This window comes from Bos indicus, chromosome 10 (genome assembly GCF_029378745.1).
Source record: "Bos indicus isolate NIAB-ARS_2022 breed Sahiwal x Tharparkar chromosome 10, NIAB-ARS_B.indTharparkar_mat_pri_1.0, whole genome shotgun sequence".
Classification (NCBI taxonomy): Eukaryota; Metazoa; Chordata; class Mammalia; order Artiodactyla; family Bovidae; genus Bos; species Bos indicus.
In genome coordinates, this window is record NC_091769.1 from 33,957,032 (window position 1) to 33,971,188 (window position 14,157).

Sequence of the window (14,157 nt, forward strand, 5' to 3'; positions counted from 1 at the left end):
AAGCTATGGTTTTTCCAGTGGTCATGTATGGATGTGAGAGTTGGACTCTAAAGGAAGCTGAATGCGGAAGAATTGATGATTTTGAACTGTGGTTGAAGACTCTTGCGAGTCCCTTAGAGTGCAAGGAGATCCAACCAGTCCATCCTAAAGGAGATCAGTCCTGAATATTCATTGGAAGGACTGATGTTGAAGCTGAAGCTATAATACTTTGGCCACCTGACACGAAGAACTGACTCATTGGAAAAGACTCTGATGCTGGGAGGGATTGGGGGCAGGAGGGGAAGGGGACAACAGAGGATGAGGTGGCTGAATGGCATCACCGACTCAATGGACGTGAGTTTGGGTGGACTCTGGGTGTTGGTGATGGACAGGAAGGCCTGGCGTGCTGCAGTCCTTGGGGTCGCAAAGTGTCGGACGTGACTGAGCAACTGAACTGAACTGACGCATGTGTAAAGTCACATTCAGAAGTGACCTTCAATCAGATGGTTTTTTTGCTCATGTTTTTGTGTCAAATCTAATATTTGATTAGATTCAAGTCTAATATTTGCCAAGATGTCAGGGATGTTACATACATCATCTTGGCTGGTCTTCCCTGCTGTTCAGATGGGTCTCCTGCATTGCAGGCAGATTCTTTACCAAGTTCAATCCCTGGGTTGGGAAGATCCCCTGGAGAAGTGAATGGCTACATACTCTAGTGTTCTTGCCTGGAAAATTCCATGGACAGAGGAGCCTGGTGAGCTATAGTCCATGGATTTGCTGAGATGGACACGAATGAGTGACTAACACTTTCACTTTCTTTCAAGACAAGGCCTATTGGAATATATTGTTTATTTCTTCTTGTTAGTAGAGGGATATTTTCCCCTCAAACTGTAATAATACAAAGTCTTATGCACAGCCATGGCTAATAAGACAGAGAGTTGGTTACCTAAAATAATAATTAATAAAATGTGATATACTTGTATAATTTGAGAGACCTATCAAAGTATAGAACTGTATTTATTAGAATCCTATAACCTTGTACTTGTATGGAACTCCAGAGCTGCTTTTGGAGCAGAGCTGTTTAGATATTAGATAACAGTGAACACAGAAGTCCAATCTATGCTTCAACCATTCACTAAAACAGTCTCCAATCTTTAAAACAGACAGTAAAGAAAGGCAAAATAACTGGAGTTACTGAAGAAGAGAGAAAAATAACTGAAGAAAAGAGAAGCGTAAGTGGATATTAATTTATCTCAAGTAAACTAGTAATAGATGTCAGGGATATTAGGCACTAGTGGTAAACTTGCCTGCCAATGCAGGAGACTTAGAGACTTGGGTTCAATCCCTGGGTTGGGAATATCCTCTGGAGGAGGGCATGGCAACCCACTCTAGTATTCTTGTCTGGAGAATCCCGTGGACAGAGGAGCCTGGCAGGCTGTAGTCCATAGGGTCACACAGAGTAGAACATGACTGAACAACTTAGTATGCACACCGGGATGTTAAGGAGCTTACTGTCTATTTTTTCTTCTAGAAGTTTTATGGTTTCAGGTTTTATGTTAAAGTTCTCATTCCATTTTGAGTTGATATTTGTATATGGTGAGATAGGACTCCAGTTCATTGCTTTGCATCTGCCTGTCGAGTTTTCCCATCAGCATTATTGAAGAGACTATTCCCTTTCCCACTGTATATTCTTGGTTCCTTGGTTTCTGTGTGGGGTCTCTATTTTGTTCCACTGATGTATTTGTTTTTATGTGAATACTATACTATTTTGATTTTTAATACAGCTTTGTAATACAGTTTAAAGTCAGGAAGTATGATGCATTTAGCTTTGTTCTTTCTTAAGATTGCTTTGGCTGTTTGGAATCTTTGGTAGTTCCATACAAATTTTAGGCTTGTTCTGTTTTTGTGGAAAATGTCATTGAAATTTGGGAAAGATTGTATTGAATCTTTATATTTATTTAGGTAATATGGACATTCTTACCATATTCTTCCAATGTATGTAATATCTTTCCATTATTAGTATTTTCTGGGACTTCTTTTATCAGTATATTTTTCATTATATGTTTTTCATCTTGGTTAAATTTATTCTCAGATATTCTCTTTTTAATGCAACTGTACATGGGATTGTCTTCTTAATTTCTCTTCCTGCCAGTTATTATTAGTGTGTAAAACCAAATCAGACTTTTATATGAGATTTTTGTAATCTACATGCTTCCTGAATTTATTAGTTCTAACAGTTGATATTTTTTTGTAATGTCTTTAGGGTTTTCTATATACATTATCAGGTCATCTGTAAATAGAGACAGTTTAACTTCCTTGTTTCTGATTTGAATGCCATTTATGTCTTTTTCTTGACTAAGTGATCTGACTACGACTTCTAATACTTTGTTGAAAAAAGTGAGCGGGCAGTCTCATCTTGTTCCTGATCTTAGAGAAAAAGCTTTCAGCTTTTCATTACTGAGTATGATGTTAGCTGTGGGTTTGTCTTATACAGCCTTTATTATGTTGAAGTATATTCCAGCTATACCCACTCTGTTGAATTTTTTTTTATCATAAATAGATGTTGAGTTATTATGTCAAATGCTTTCTGTGCATCTACTGAAGTGATTATGATTTGTGTCCTTCATTTTGTTAATGTGGTGTATCGCACTGATTTGTAGATATAAAACAAGGCCTTGCATTCCTGCAATAAATCCCACTAGATTTGGGTGGATGATCCTTTTAAAGTATTGGTGATTCAGGTTTGCTAATATCTTGTTGAGGATTTTTGCATTTCTGTTCATCAGGAATGTTGGCCTGTTTGCTCTTTCCAGAGTGTCCTTGTCTACTTTTGGTATCAGGGTAATGCTGACCTCATAAAATTAGTATGGAAGTGTTCTTTTCTCTTCGATATTTTGAAAGAGTTTGGGAAGGATTGGTATTAATTCTTCTTCAAATATTTGGTTAAGTTCACCATTGAAGCCAACTGATCCTGCACTTTTGTTTGTTGGGAAGTTTCTTTTTTTTAAATAGGAAAAAAAAGATATTTGGCCACATCGGGTCTTAGTTGCAGCATATGGGGTCTTCTTTTTGTCATGCAGGATCTTTTGTGGCAGCATATAGATTCTAGTTATGGCACATGGGCTTCAGTAGTTACAACAGACAGGTTCTCTAGTTGTGGCACATGGGCTCCAGAGCGTAGGACTCAGTAGTTGCAGTGCACAGGCTTAGTTGCTCCACAGCATAGGGGATCTTAGTTCCCTGACCAGGGATTGATCCTGTGTCTCCTGCATTGCAAGTTGGATTCTTAATGACTGGACCATCAGAGAAGTCCCTGTTGGGAGGTTTTTGATTGCTGGTGAAGTTTCATTACTAGTAATCAGTATATTCAGATTTTCTGTTTCTTCATAACTCTGTCTTGGTAGGTTGTTTATTTCTAACAGTTTATCCATTTCTTCTAAGTTGTCCAATTTGTTGGCATATAAATGTTCATAGTAGTCTCGCAATCCTTTGTATTTCTGTAGCATCAGTTGTAGTTTCTTTTTCATTTCTGATTCTGAGTCCTTTCTATTTTTCTCTTGGTGAGTCTACCTAAATATTTGTCAGTTTTTTTATCTTTAAAAAAATACAGCTCTTAGTTTCCTTGATTTTTTTTCTGTTGTCTTCTAGTCTCTATTTCATTATCTGATCTACATTATTTCCTTCCTTCTACTGACTTTGGCTTAATTTGTTCATTTTTAGCTTCTTGAGGTGTCAAATTAAGTTGTTTATTTGAGACCTATTTTATTTTTTCATTTAGGCACTTATCACTATGAGTTTCCTCTTAGAACTGCTTTTACTGCATCCATTAAATTTTGGTATGTTGCACTTCTGTTTTTATTTCTTTCAAGGTTTTATTTTTCTTTTTGTTCTTTTACCCATTTGTTGTTTGGTAGCATGTTTTATCTCTGCATATTTGTGATTTTTTTAGTTTTCTTCTTATAAGTGATATTTAGCTGCATACCATTGTGATTGAAAAAGATGCTTGATCTGATTTCAGTCTTCTAAATTTAATAAGATTTGTTTTAGAGCCTATATTACTTTGCCAACAAATGTCTGTCTAGTCAAAGCTATGGTTTTTCCAATCATCATGTATGGATGTGAGCGTTGGACTATAAATAAAGCTGAGAGCTGAAGAATTGATGCTTTCGAACTGTGGTGTTGAAGAAAACTCTTGAGAGTCCCTTGGACTGCAAGGAGATCCAACCAGTCAATCCTAAAGGAAATCAGTCCTGAATATTCATTGGAAGGACTGATGCTGAAGCTAAAACTCCAGTACTTCGGTCACCTGATGTGAAGAACTGACTCATTGGAAAAGACCCTGATGCTGGGAAGATTGAAGGCAGGAGAAGAAGGGGACGACAGAGGATGAGATGGTTGGATGGCATTACCAACTCAGTGGACATGAATTTGAGCAAGCTCCAGAAGTTGGTGATGGACAGGGAAACCTGGCCTGCTGCCATGGGGTTGCAAAGAGTTGGACAGGACTGAGGGACTGAACTGACTGACTACCTCAGGTGGTTTTGTTGCTGCTTCTGCTTTGATTAGCAACTGTTCTGCCCTTTGGAACTCAGAGAAAGTCATGGAGTCCAGAGTCCTGCTACAAGGAATAGGGATTCGAAGGCCACCATGCCCAGGAGTCCCACAGGGCCCTGCTCAGCATCAAACCTACATGGCAGGGACTAAAACCCAGCCAAAACCCAGTTTGGAACTTGAACCCACATAGCTGGGACTCAAACCCAGCCCAAAGGCACAGTTTTCTAGCTGAGATCACAGACCTGGTTTCAGGACCAAATGAAGCTGAGGTTCTTGATGTCTCATTGCAGAAAGAATTCAGTAAAAGACAAAGTGATAGGTAAAAATGTGAATTTATTCAGAGAGAAACATACTCCACATACAGAGAGTGGGCCATCACAGAGAGCAAGTGTAGTCTCAAAATGTGGTGTGGTTAGCTTTTATGGGCTGGGTAATTTCATAGGCTAATGCGTGAGAGGATTATTCTAACTATTTTGGGGGAAGAGATGGAGATTTTCAGGTCTAGTCAGTTGATTTGTCTTGGACCCATTTGATTCTAATCAGTTTGTGTTGTGTCCTCGGGCTGTCTCATTCTTTCAAAGATTGTGCCCTGCCCCCTTACCCTTGTTTCAGTATTTGTCTTTCTCTTTCTGATGTTCATCATTTAGTATAATAATCTCTAGTTGTATCTATATCACTGCAAATGGCATCAAATGGTTTTTTTTTTTTTTTTTTAACGGCTGAATATTCTTCCCTGGTGGCTCAGAGGGTAAAGCATCTGCTTGTGATGCAGAAGACCCAGGTTTGATCCCAGGGTCGGGAAGATCCCCTGGAGAAGGAAATGGCAACCCACTCCAGTATTCTTGCCTGGAGAATCCCATGGACAGAGGAGCCTGATGGGCTACAGTCCATGGGGGTCACAAAGAGTAGGACACAACTGAGCGACTACACTTCCACTTAGTATTCCATTGTATATATGTGCAGGAAAGCCTGGTATGCTGCAGGCCATGGGGTTGCAAAGAGTCAGACATGACTGAGTAACTGAACAATGATATGTACCACATCTTCTTCATCCATTCACCTGTTGATGAACATTTAGGTTCTTTCCATGTCTTGGCTTTTGCAAATAGTGCTTCTGTGAACATAAGGATGTATGTGTTTTTTGAATTATGATTTTCTCTGGATGAATGTCCGGGAGTGGGATTGCTGGATGGTATGGTAGCTCAAATTTGCCTTGATTCATGGACCTGACATTCCAGGTTCCTATGCAATATTGCTCTTAACAGCATCGGACCTTGCTTCTATAACCAGTCACATCCACAGCTGGGTATTCTTTTTGCTTTGGCTCCATCCCTTCATTTTTTCTGGAGTTATTTCTCCACTGATCTCCAGTAGCATATTGGGTACCTACTGACCTGGGGAGTTTCTCTTTCAGTATCCTATCATTTTGCCTTTTCATACTGTTCATGGGGTTCTCAAGGCAAGAATACTGAAGTGGTTTGCCATTCCCTTCTCCAGTGGACCACATTCTGTCAGATCTCTCCACCATGACCCACCCATCTTGGGTTGCCCCACGGGCATGGCTTAGTTTCATTGAGTTAGACAAGGCTGTGGTCCTGGCGTGATTAGATTGATTAGTTTTCTATGAGTATGGTTTCAGTGTGTTTGCCCTCTGATGCCCTCTTGCAATACCTACCGTCTTACTCGGGTTTCTCTTACCTTGGGCGTGGGGTATCTCTTCACGGCTGCTCCAGCAGAGTGCAGCCATTGCTCCTTACCTTGGATGAGGGGTATCTCCTCACCGCCGCCCTTCCTGACCTTCAACGTGGGATAGCTCCTCTACACCCATGGTGACTGCAGCCATGAAATTAAAAGACACTTACTCCTTGGAAGGAAAGTTATTACCAACCTAGATAGCATATTCAAAAGCAGAGACATTACTTTGCCAACAAAGGTTTGTCTAGTCAAGGCTATGGTTTTTCCAGTGGTCATGTATGGATGTGAGAGTTGGACTGTGAAGAAGGCTGAGCGCTGAAGAATTGATGCTTTTGAACTGTGGTGTTGGAGAAGACTCTTGAGAGTCCCTTGGACTGCAAGGAGATCCAACCAGTCCATTCTGAAAGAGATCAGCCCTGGGATTTCTTTGGAAGGACTGATGCTAAAGCTGAAACTCCAGTACTTTGGCCACCTCATGCGAAGAGTTGACTCATTGGAAAAGATTCTGATGCTGGGAGGGATTGGGGGCAGGAGGAGAAGGGGACGACAGAGGATGAGATGGCTGAGTGGCATCACTGACTCGATGGACGTGAGTCTGAGTGAACTCCGGGAGCTGGTGATGGACAGGGAGGCCTGGCATGCTGCAATTCATGGGGTTGCAAAGAGTCGGACATGACTGAGCGACTGATCTGATCTGATCGTATGGTAGCTCCATTTTAGTTTTCTGAGGAGCCTCCGTAGTGGCTGCACCTATTTACATCGCTATCCACAGTGTAGGAGGGTTCCCTTTTCGCCACTCTCTCTCCAGCATTTGTTATTTGTAAAGTTTTTAATGATGGGCATTCTGACTGTTATGAAGTGGTCCTCATTGTAGTTTTGATTTGCAATTTTAAATAATTAGTGATGTTGAGCATCTTTTCATGTGCCTCTTGACCATCTGTATGTCTTCTTTGGAGAAATGTCTATTGGTCTTCTGCCCATTTTTTGATTAGGCTGTTTTTTTTTTGTCGTATAAAAAATATTTTCTCCTATTCTGTAGACTGTCTTTTTGTTTTGTTTATGGTTTCCTTTGCTGTGCAAAAGCTTGTAAATTTGATTAGGTCCGATTAGTTTATTTATTTATTTTTTATTCCAGCCTTGGGAGACTGACCTAAGAAACCATTGATACGATTTATCTTAGAGAATATTTTGCCTATGCTCTCTTCTAAACTTTTATGGTGTCATGTCTTATGTTTAACTCTTTAAGCGGTTTTGAGTTTATTTTTATGTATGGTGTGAGGGTATGTTCTAACCTCATCGATTACATGCAGCTATCCAACTTTCCCAGAACCTCTTGCTGAAGAGCCTTTTTCCCATTTTATATTCTTGCTTCCTTTGTCAAAGATTAACTTATTGTAGATGTGTGGGGTTATTTAAAGGGCTCTTTGTCTTCATGCTATTATCGCACTCTATTGTCTGAAATTTGGGAGAGTTATGTTTTTTCCCTCAGCATTGCTTTGGCAATTCTGGATCTTTTAGGGTTCCATGTAAAATTTTGGATTATTTGCTCTAGTTCTGTGAAAAAGGTTATGGGTAATCAATAGGGATTGCATTAAATCTGTTGATTGCTTTGCGTAGCATTGCCATTTTAACAATATGAATTATTCCAAGGGCATGAGGTATCTTTCCATTTCTTTGAATCCTCTTTAATTTCCTTTTTTAATGTTTTATAGTTCTCAGCATATATTTTTCACTGCTTTGGTCAGGTTTAATCCTAGGGGTCTTCTTATTTGCTAGCTTGTGACTTTATTTTTGCTTATGGCCGTGTCTGGTCCTCATCGCTGTGCGTGGGCTTTCTATGCACGGGCTTGTCATTGCAGTGGCTTCTCTTGTTGCGGAGCATGGGCTCTAGGGTTCCCAGGCTTCAGTAGTTGTGGTGTGTGGGCTCCATAGTTGCTACTCGAGGACTTTAGAACATGGGCTCAGTAGCTGTGGCTTTGTTGCCCTGTGACACGTGGGGTCTTCCTGGACCAGAGGTCACGCCCATGTCCCCTGCATTGGCAGGTAGATTCTTAACCACTGGACCACCAGGGAAGTCCAAGATGACACTTAATTTTAAAAGAGAAAACTGAAGTGTAGTTTGTACAGCAGCAATGACAATGACCTGATAATGATGTGGAGCAAGGCCCTGTAGGCCTCCTGGACACGGAGGCCCTTTTGTCCCCCATTTCTTATAAGCAAGACTCCAGCCTCTAAGACCTTCTTGTGAATTCGATTCAAACAGTTGCTAATCAAGGGAGGAGTAGCCACAAAACTGCCAGAGGCAAGATTAAAGGGATCAGAGAAACTCAGAGACCCTCACCACCTAAAACCCTAGTGAAGTGAAGTCACTCAGTCGTGTCCGACTCTTTGCAACCCCATGGACTGTAGCCTACCAGGCTCCTCTGTCCATGGGATTTTCCAGGCCAGAGTACTGGAGTGGGTTGCCATTTCCTTCTCCAAAACCTAAAACCCTACACACACCCTAATCTTGTTAGCAAACCCACCCACCCTATTGAAATTTTGCAGAAGAAAGAAGAATGCAAGACTGTTACTTCTTTGATCCTTATGACATACCCCTGCCTAACTATATGTTAACTGTCGTTCAGTTGGACTCTTTGCAACCCCAAGGGCCACAGCACACCAGGCCTCCCTGTCCCTCACCATCTCTTGGGAGTTTGCCAAGTTCATGTCCATTGCATTGATGCCTTGTTGTGGCGAAGGGGCTTGCATAACTCAATGAAGCTCTGAGCCATGCTGTGCAGGGCCACCCAAGACAAACGGGTCATAGCAGAGAGTTCTGACAAAACCTGATCCTCTGGAGGAGGGAATGTCAAACCACCCCAGTACACTTGCCATAAGATCCTCATGACCTGTATAAAATGCCTGACTATATAGCCTCTCTCTATTCCAGGGATTGGAAGTGGGGGTTGCACAGTTCTTGAGTTGCTAGCTACTTTGTTCTTCCTTTTCCTGGCAAAGAAAAAAAGCCACTCTTTCCTTCTTCATAACTCTGTCACCGTATTTCTGTACATAGAGAGCCAAGATTTTGGCAGCAATGACATCTCCAGAGATTTTTGTCTGCATCTACTGGGGCAGAGAGGTTGGCGGCAGCAGTAGGTACAGGTGCCATTTTAAAAGGGGCTATTTGTTGACATTCCCCTTCTAATATTTCTTTAGTTGGCGTGCTGCTGCTGCTAGTGCTGCTAAGTCGCTTCAGTCGTGTCTGACTCTGTGCGACCCCATATATGGCAGCCTACCAGGCTCCCCCATCCCTGGGATTCTCCAGGCAAGAGTACTGGAGTGGGGTGCCATTGCCTTCTCCACCTTAGTTGGTGTAAAGAAATGCAACCAAAAAAAAAAAAGAAATGCAACCAATTTCTGAATGTTGCTGAATTAATTTATTAGATCTAGTAGTTTGTATGTGGAGTCCTTATGATTTTCTATATATAGTATCATGTCATCTGCCTATAGTGACAGTTTTACTTCTTCTCTTCCAATTTGGATACATTTTATTTCTTTTTTTAATTTTTTTTTTTATTGAAGGATAATTGCTTTATAGAATTTTGTTGTTTTCTGTCAGACCTCAACATGAATCAGCCATAGGTATACATACACCCCCTCTCTTTTGAATCTCCCTCCCCAGCCCACCCCTCTAGGTTGATACAGAGCACCTATTTGAGTTTCCCGAAAGTGAAAGTGAGTGAAGTGAAGTCGCTCAGTCGTGTCTGACTCTCTGCGCCCCCATGGACTGTAGTCTACCACACTCCTCCGTTCATGGGATTTTCCAGGCAAGGGTACTGGAGTGGGTTGCCATTTCCTTCTCCAGAGCATCTTCCAGACCCAGGGATCGAACCCAGGTCTCCCATATTGAAGGCAGACACTTTACCATCTGAGCCACCAGGGAAGTTGAGACATACAGCAAATTCCCGTTGGCTATCTATTTTACATACAGTAATGTAAGTTTCCATGTTTCTCTCTCCATACATCTCATCCTCTCCTCCCCTCTCCCCATGGCCATAAGTCTGTTCTCTATGTTTGTTTCTCCATTGCTGCCCTGTAAATAAATTCTTGAGAACCATTTTTCTAGATTCCGTATATGTGCGTTAGAATACGATATTTATCTTTCTCTTTCTGACTCACTTCACTCTGTATAATAGGTTCTAAGTTCATCCACCTCATCAGAACTGACTCAAATGTGTTCCTTTTTAAAAAATATGGAACGCTTCATGAATTTGCATGTCATCCTTGCACAGGGGCCATGCTAATCTTCTCTGTATTGTTCCAATTTTAGTATATGTGCTGCCGAAGCAAGCACCATTTTATTTCTTTTTTATGTCTGATTGCCTTACTATTTTGAATAGAAGTGGTAATAGTGCACATCCTTTGTCCCAGATTTTAGTGGGAAGACTTTTAGCATTGAATATTATATTGGATGTGGGTTTGTCATAAATGGCTTTCATATGTTGAGATATATTCCTTCTATACCCACTTTGGTAGGAGTCTTTATCATGACTCGATGTCAAATTTTGTCGAATGCTTTTTCTGCATCTCCTAAGACAATCATGTGTTTTTGACTTTGGTTGCTGTGGTGTGTTACATTGACTGATTTGCCTATGTTGAGCCTTCCTCGTGAACTTGGGATGACTCTTACTTGGTCATGGTGTATGATTTTTTTTATGTGTTGTTGGATTTGGTTTACTAATGTTTTGTTGAGAGTTTTTGCATCTATATTCATCAAAAAAATAGGCCTACACTTTTTTTACTTGGCAATATCTTTGTCTGGTTTTGGTATCAGGGTGTTGGTGGCTTCATAGAATGTCTTTGGGAGTATTCTCTCTTCTCTAATCTTTTGGACGAGTTTGAGAAGGATCAGTATAGGTTCCTCTTTGTATGTTTGGTAAAATTCACCATGAAGCTATCTGGGTCCGGACTTCTGTTTGTAGGGAGTTTTTCTTTTAAGTTATAGGTTTCATTTTTAATTATTAGTCTATTCAAATTACCTATTTCTTCTTGTTTTAATTTTGGTGGTTTGTATGTTTTTAGAAAGTTGTCTATTTCTTCTATTTTATCAAATCTGTTGGCATGTTTTGGCATACTGTCAGTTGAGATTTATCCTTTTTCATATTTTATTTTATTTATTTGATTTCTGTTTCCTTCTTGCTGAGCCTGGCCAGAGGTTTGTCAATTTTGCTTACCCTTTCAAAGAGCCAGCTCTTAGTTTTATTGATTTTTGTTTTCTATTGTTTTTTAATTTCTATTTCTTTATCTCCTCCCTGATCTTTATTAATTTTTATTTCCTTTTTCTGACTTTAGTTTTGTTTGTTCTTTTTTCTAATTCTTTTAGGTTGTATGTTAAGTTTTTTATTTTTTCTTACTTTCTGAGGAAGGCCTATATTACTATGAACTCCTAAGCTTTAATTCTAAGAACTTTTTTTGATACATCCCATAGATTTTCTATGGTTGTGTTTTCATTGTCATTTGTCTCCAGGTATTTTTTGATTTCTTTTTGATGTCCTTGTTGACCCATTGGTCTTTTAGTAGCATTTTGTTTAGGACCTATGTAATTGGGTTTTTTTCTCATTTCTTTTCCTGTGATTGATTCCTAGTTTCATGCCATTGTGGCCAGAGAAAATGTTTGAAATAATTTCTATCCTCTTACATTTTTTGAGGTTAGTTTGGTGCCCTAGTATGGGGTCAATGGCACCCCACTCCAGTACTCTTGCCTGGAAAATCCCATGGATGGAGGAGCCTGGTAGGCTGCAGTCCATGGGGTCGCGAAGAGTTGGACATGACTAAGCGACTTCACTTTCACTTGTCACTTTCATGCAATGGAGAAGGAAATGGCAACCCACTCCAGTGTTCTTGCCTGGAGAATCCCAGGGACAGGGGAGCCTGGTGGGCTGCCATCTATGACGTCACATAGAGTCGGACATGACTGAAGTGACTTAGCAGCAGCAGCATGGGGTCAATCCTAGGGAATATTCCATGTACACTTGAAAGAATGTGTATTATGGGCTTTTTTTTTCGGGGCAGGGGGTGTAGTATCCTGAAAATGTCAACTAAATCAAACTGTTCTATTGTATCATTTAGGATCTGTATTGCCATATTGATTTTCTTTCTAGAAGATCTATCCAGTGGTGTGTTAAAGTCTCCTGCTATATTCCCATCAGTTTCTCCCTTTGTGTATTTAATATTTATTTTATAAGTTTGCATTCTCCCATATTAGGTACATATATGTTGATGCCAAAGAAACTTTAAAAAAAATGTATTTTCTACTTAGTATACCTTTCACAATATCCAGTGATTATAGCTTCCACTTCACCAGGCAAATCATGAAAGCTTTAACAAAAATCTTGCAAACTTCCTGAAATTATAACTGTTCCTATCACCTTCAATCATCAGACAAGGCCAGTGGAACTAATAAAAAAACTGCACTCAAGCAGAAGAATTAATTACATGAGATTGAATGAATTGATAAATATGGTTATAATTTTTTATGATATGGTCTAAAATATTACTAATTTTTAATCATTTTTTTCCCAGATACAAGGAAAATTTTTTTTAAACTTAAAACAATTTAGTAAATTAAAACCTTGTAAGCAGAATTGAAACATTTTTCTTTTTCTCCCTGATTTCTCCAAAATTCAGAACTCTCAAACTAAGCCCTTTTCCTGAAGCTAAATGACTTGATATAAACTTCAGAGAACTTGCCACAGCTCATATTTAAACAGTCCTTATGAGCCACTTCAGAAAGTTTACTTGAACACCTGATGACATCATTAGCGGCATTTCAAACTGCAAAGGAAGCTTTCACTCTGACATCTAGAAATCTTAATTGACTGTCTCTTGGACCCAGAAACTGGTTTATAAGTTGCTCCAATTATGAACCTTTGTTTTTCTTTTATTTCCAGGAAAGTGCCTCTTGTTAAATACCTGACTGTTTGCACCATGGGCCTAGTTTTGGGAGCCCAGTTATTCATCACCTCCTACAGTGAGATGTAGTCCTTAGTTGTTCAGTCATGTCAGACTTTTTTACAACTCTCTGGACCACCAAGCTCCTCTGTCAGTGAGATTTTCCAGGCAAGAATACTGCAGTGTGGGAGTGTGTTGCCATTTCCTCCTCTAGAAAATGAGAGGTAACTATTTAACTAAACTGACCTATTCTCAGAACTAAAAACTGGTTCAGACAAATGGAGGGCTCTTCTAAACCATTGTTTCTTCACAGTTACCAGCTCAGCTTTTAATATGTCAAACTTTTAGAAATGTTTTAGAAGATGGCGCTATTGTGGACCTAAGTGAAAGTGAAAGTCGCTCAGTTCAGTTCAGTTGCTCAGTTGTGTCTGACTCTTTGTGAACCCATGAACTGCAGAACGCCAGGCCTCCCTGTCCATCGCCAACTCCCAGAGTCCACCCAAACCCATGTCCATCGAGTCAATGATGCCATCCAAACATCTCATCCTCTGTTGTCGCCTTCTCTTCCTGCCTTCAATCTTTCCCAGCATCAGGGTCTTTTCCAATGAGTCAGCTCTTTGCATCAGGTGGCCAAAGTATTGGAGTTTCAGCTTCATCAGTCCTTCCAATGAACATCCAGGACTGATTTCCTTTAGGATGGACTGGTTGGATCTCCTTGCACTCCAAGGGACTCTCAAGAGTCTTCTCCAACACCACAGTTCAAAAGCATCAATTCTTCGGTGCTCAGCCTTCTTCACAGTCCAACTCTCACATCCATACATGACCAATGGAAAAACCATAGCCTTGACTAGACGGACCTTTGTTGACAAAGTAATGTCTCTGCATTTTAATATGCTGTCTAGGTTGGTCATAACTTTCCTTCCAAGGAGTAAGCGTCTTTTAATTTCATGGCTGCAATCACCATCTGCAGTGATTTTGGAGCCCCAAAAAAGAAAG

At 40.2% G+C, this 14,157-nt stretch overlaps 1 non-coding gene across 1 annotated transcript; it reads right to left on the minus strand.

The window, feature by feature from the left end:
- Positions 1-10,457: 10,457 nt before the first annotated feature.
- On the minus strand, positions 10,458-10,564 carry LOC139185539 (U6 spliceosomal RNA). Its single transcript, XR_011569111.1, has one exon. It is a non-coding gene; the product is annotated as a U6 spliceosomal RNA (small nuclear RNA).
- Between the last annotated feature and the right edge of the window lie 3,593 nt (positions 10,565-14,157).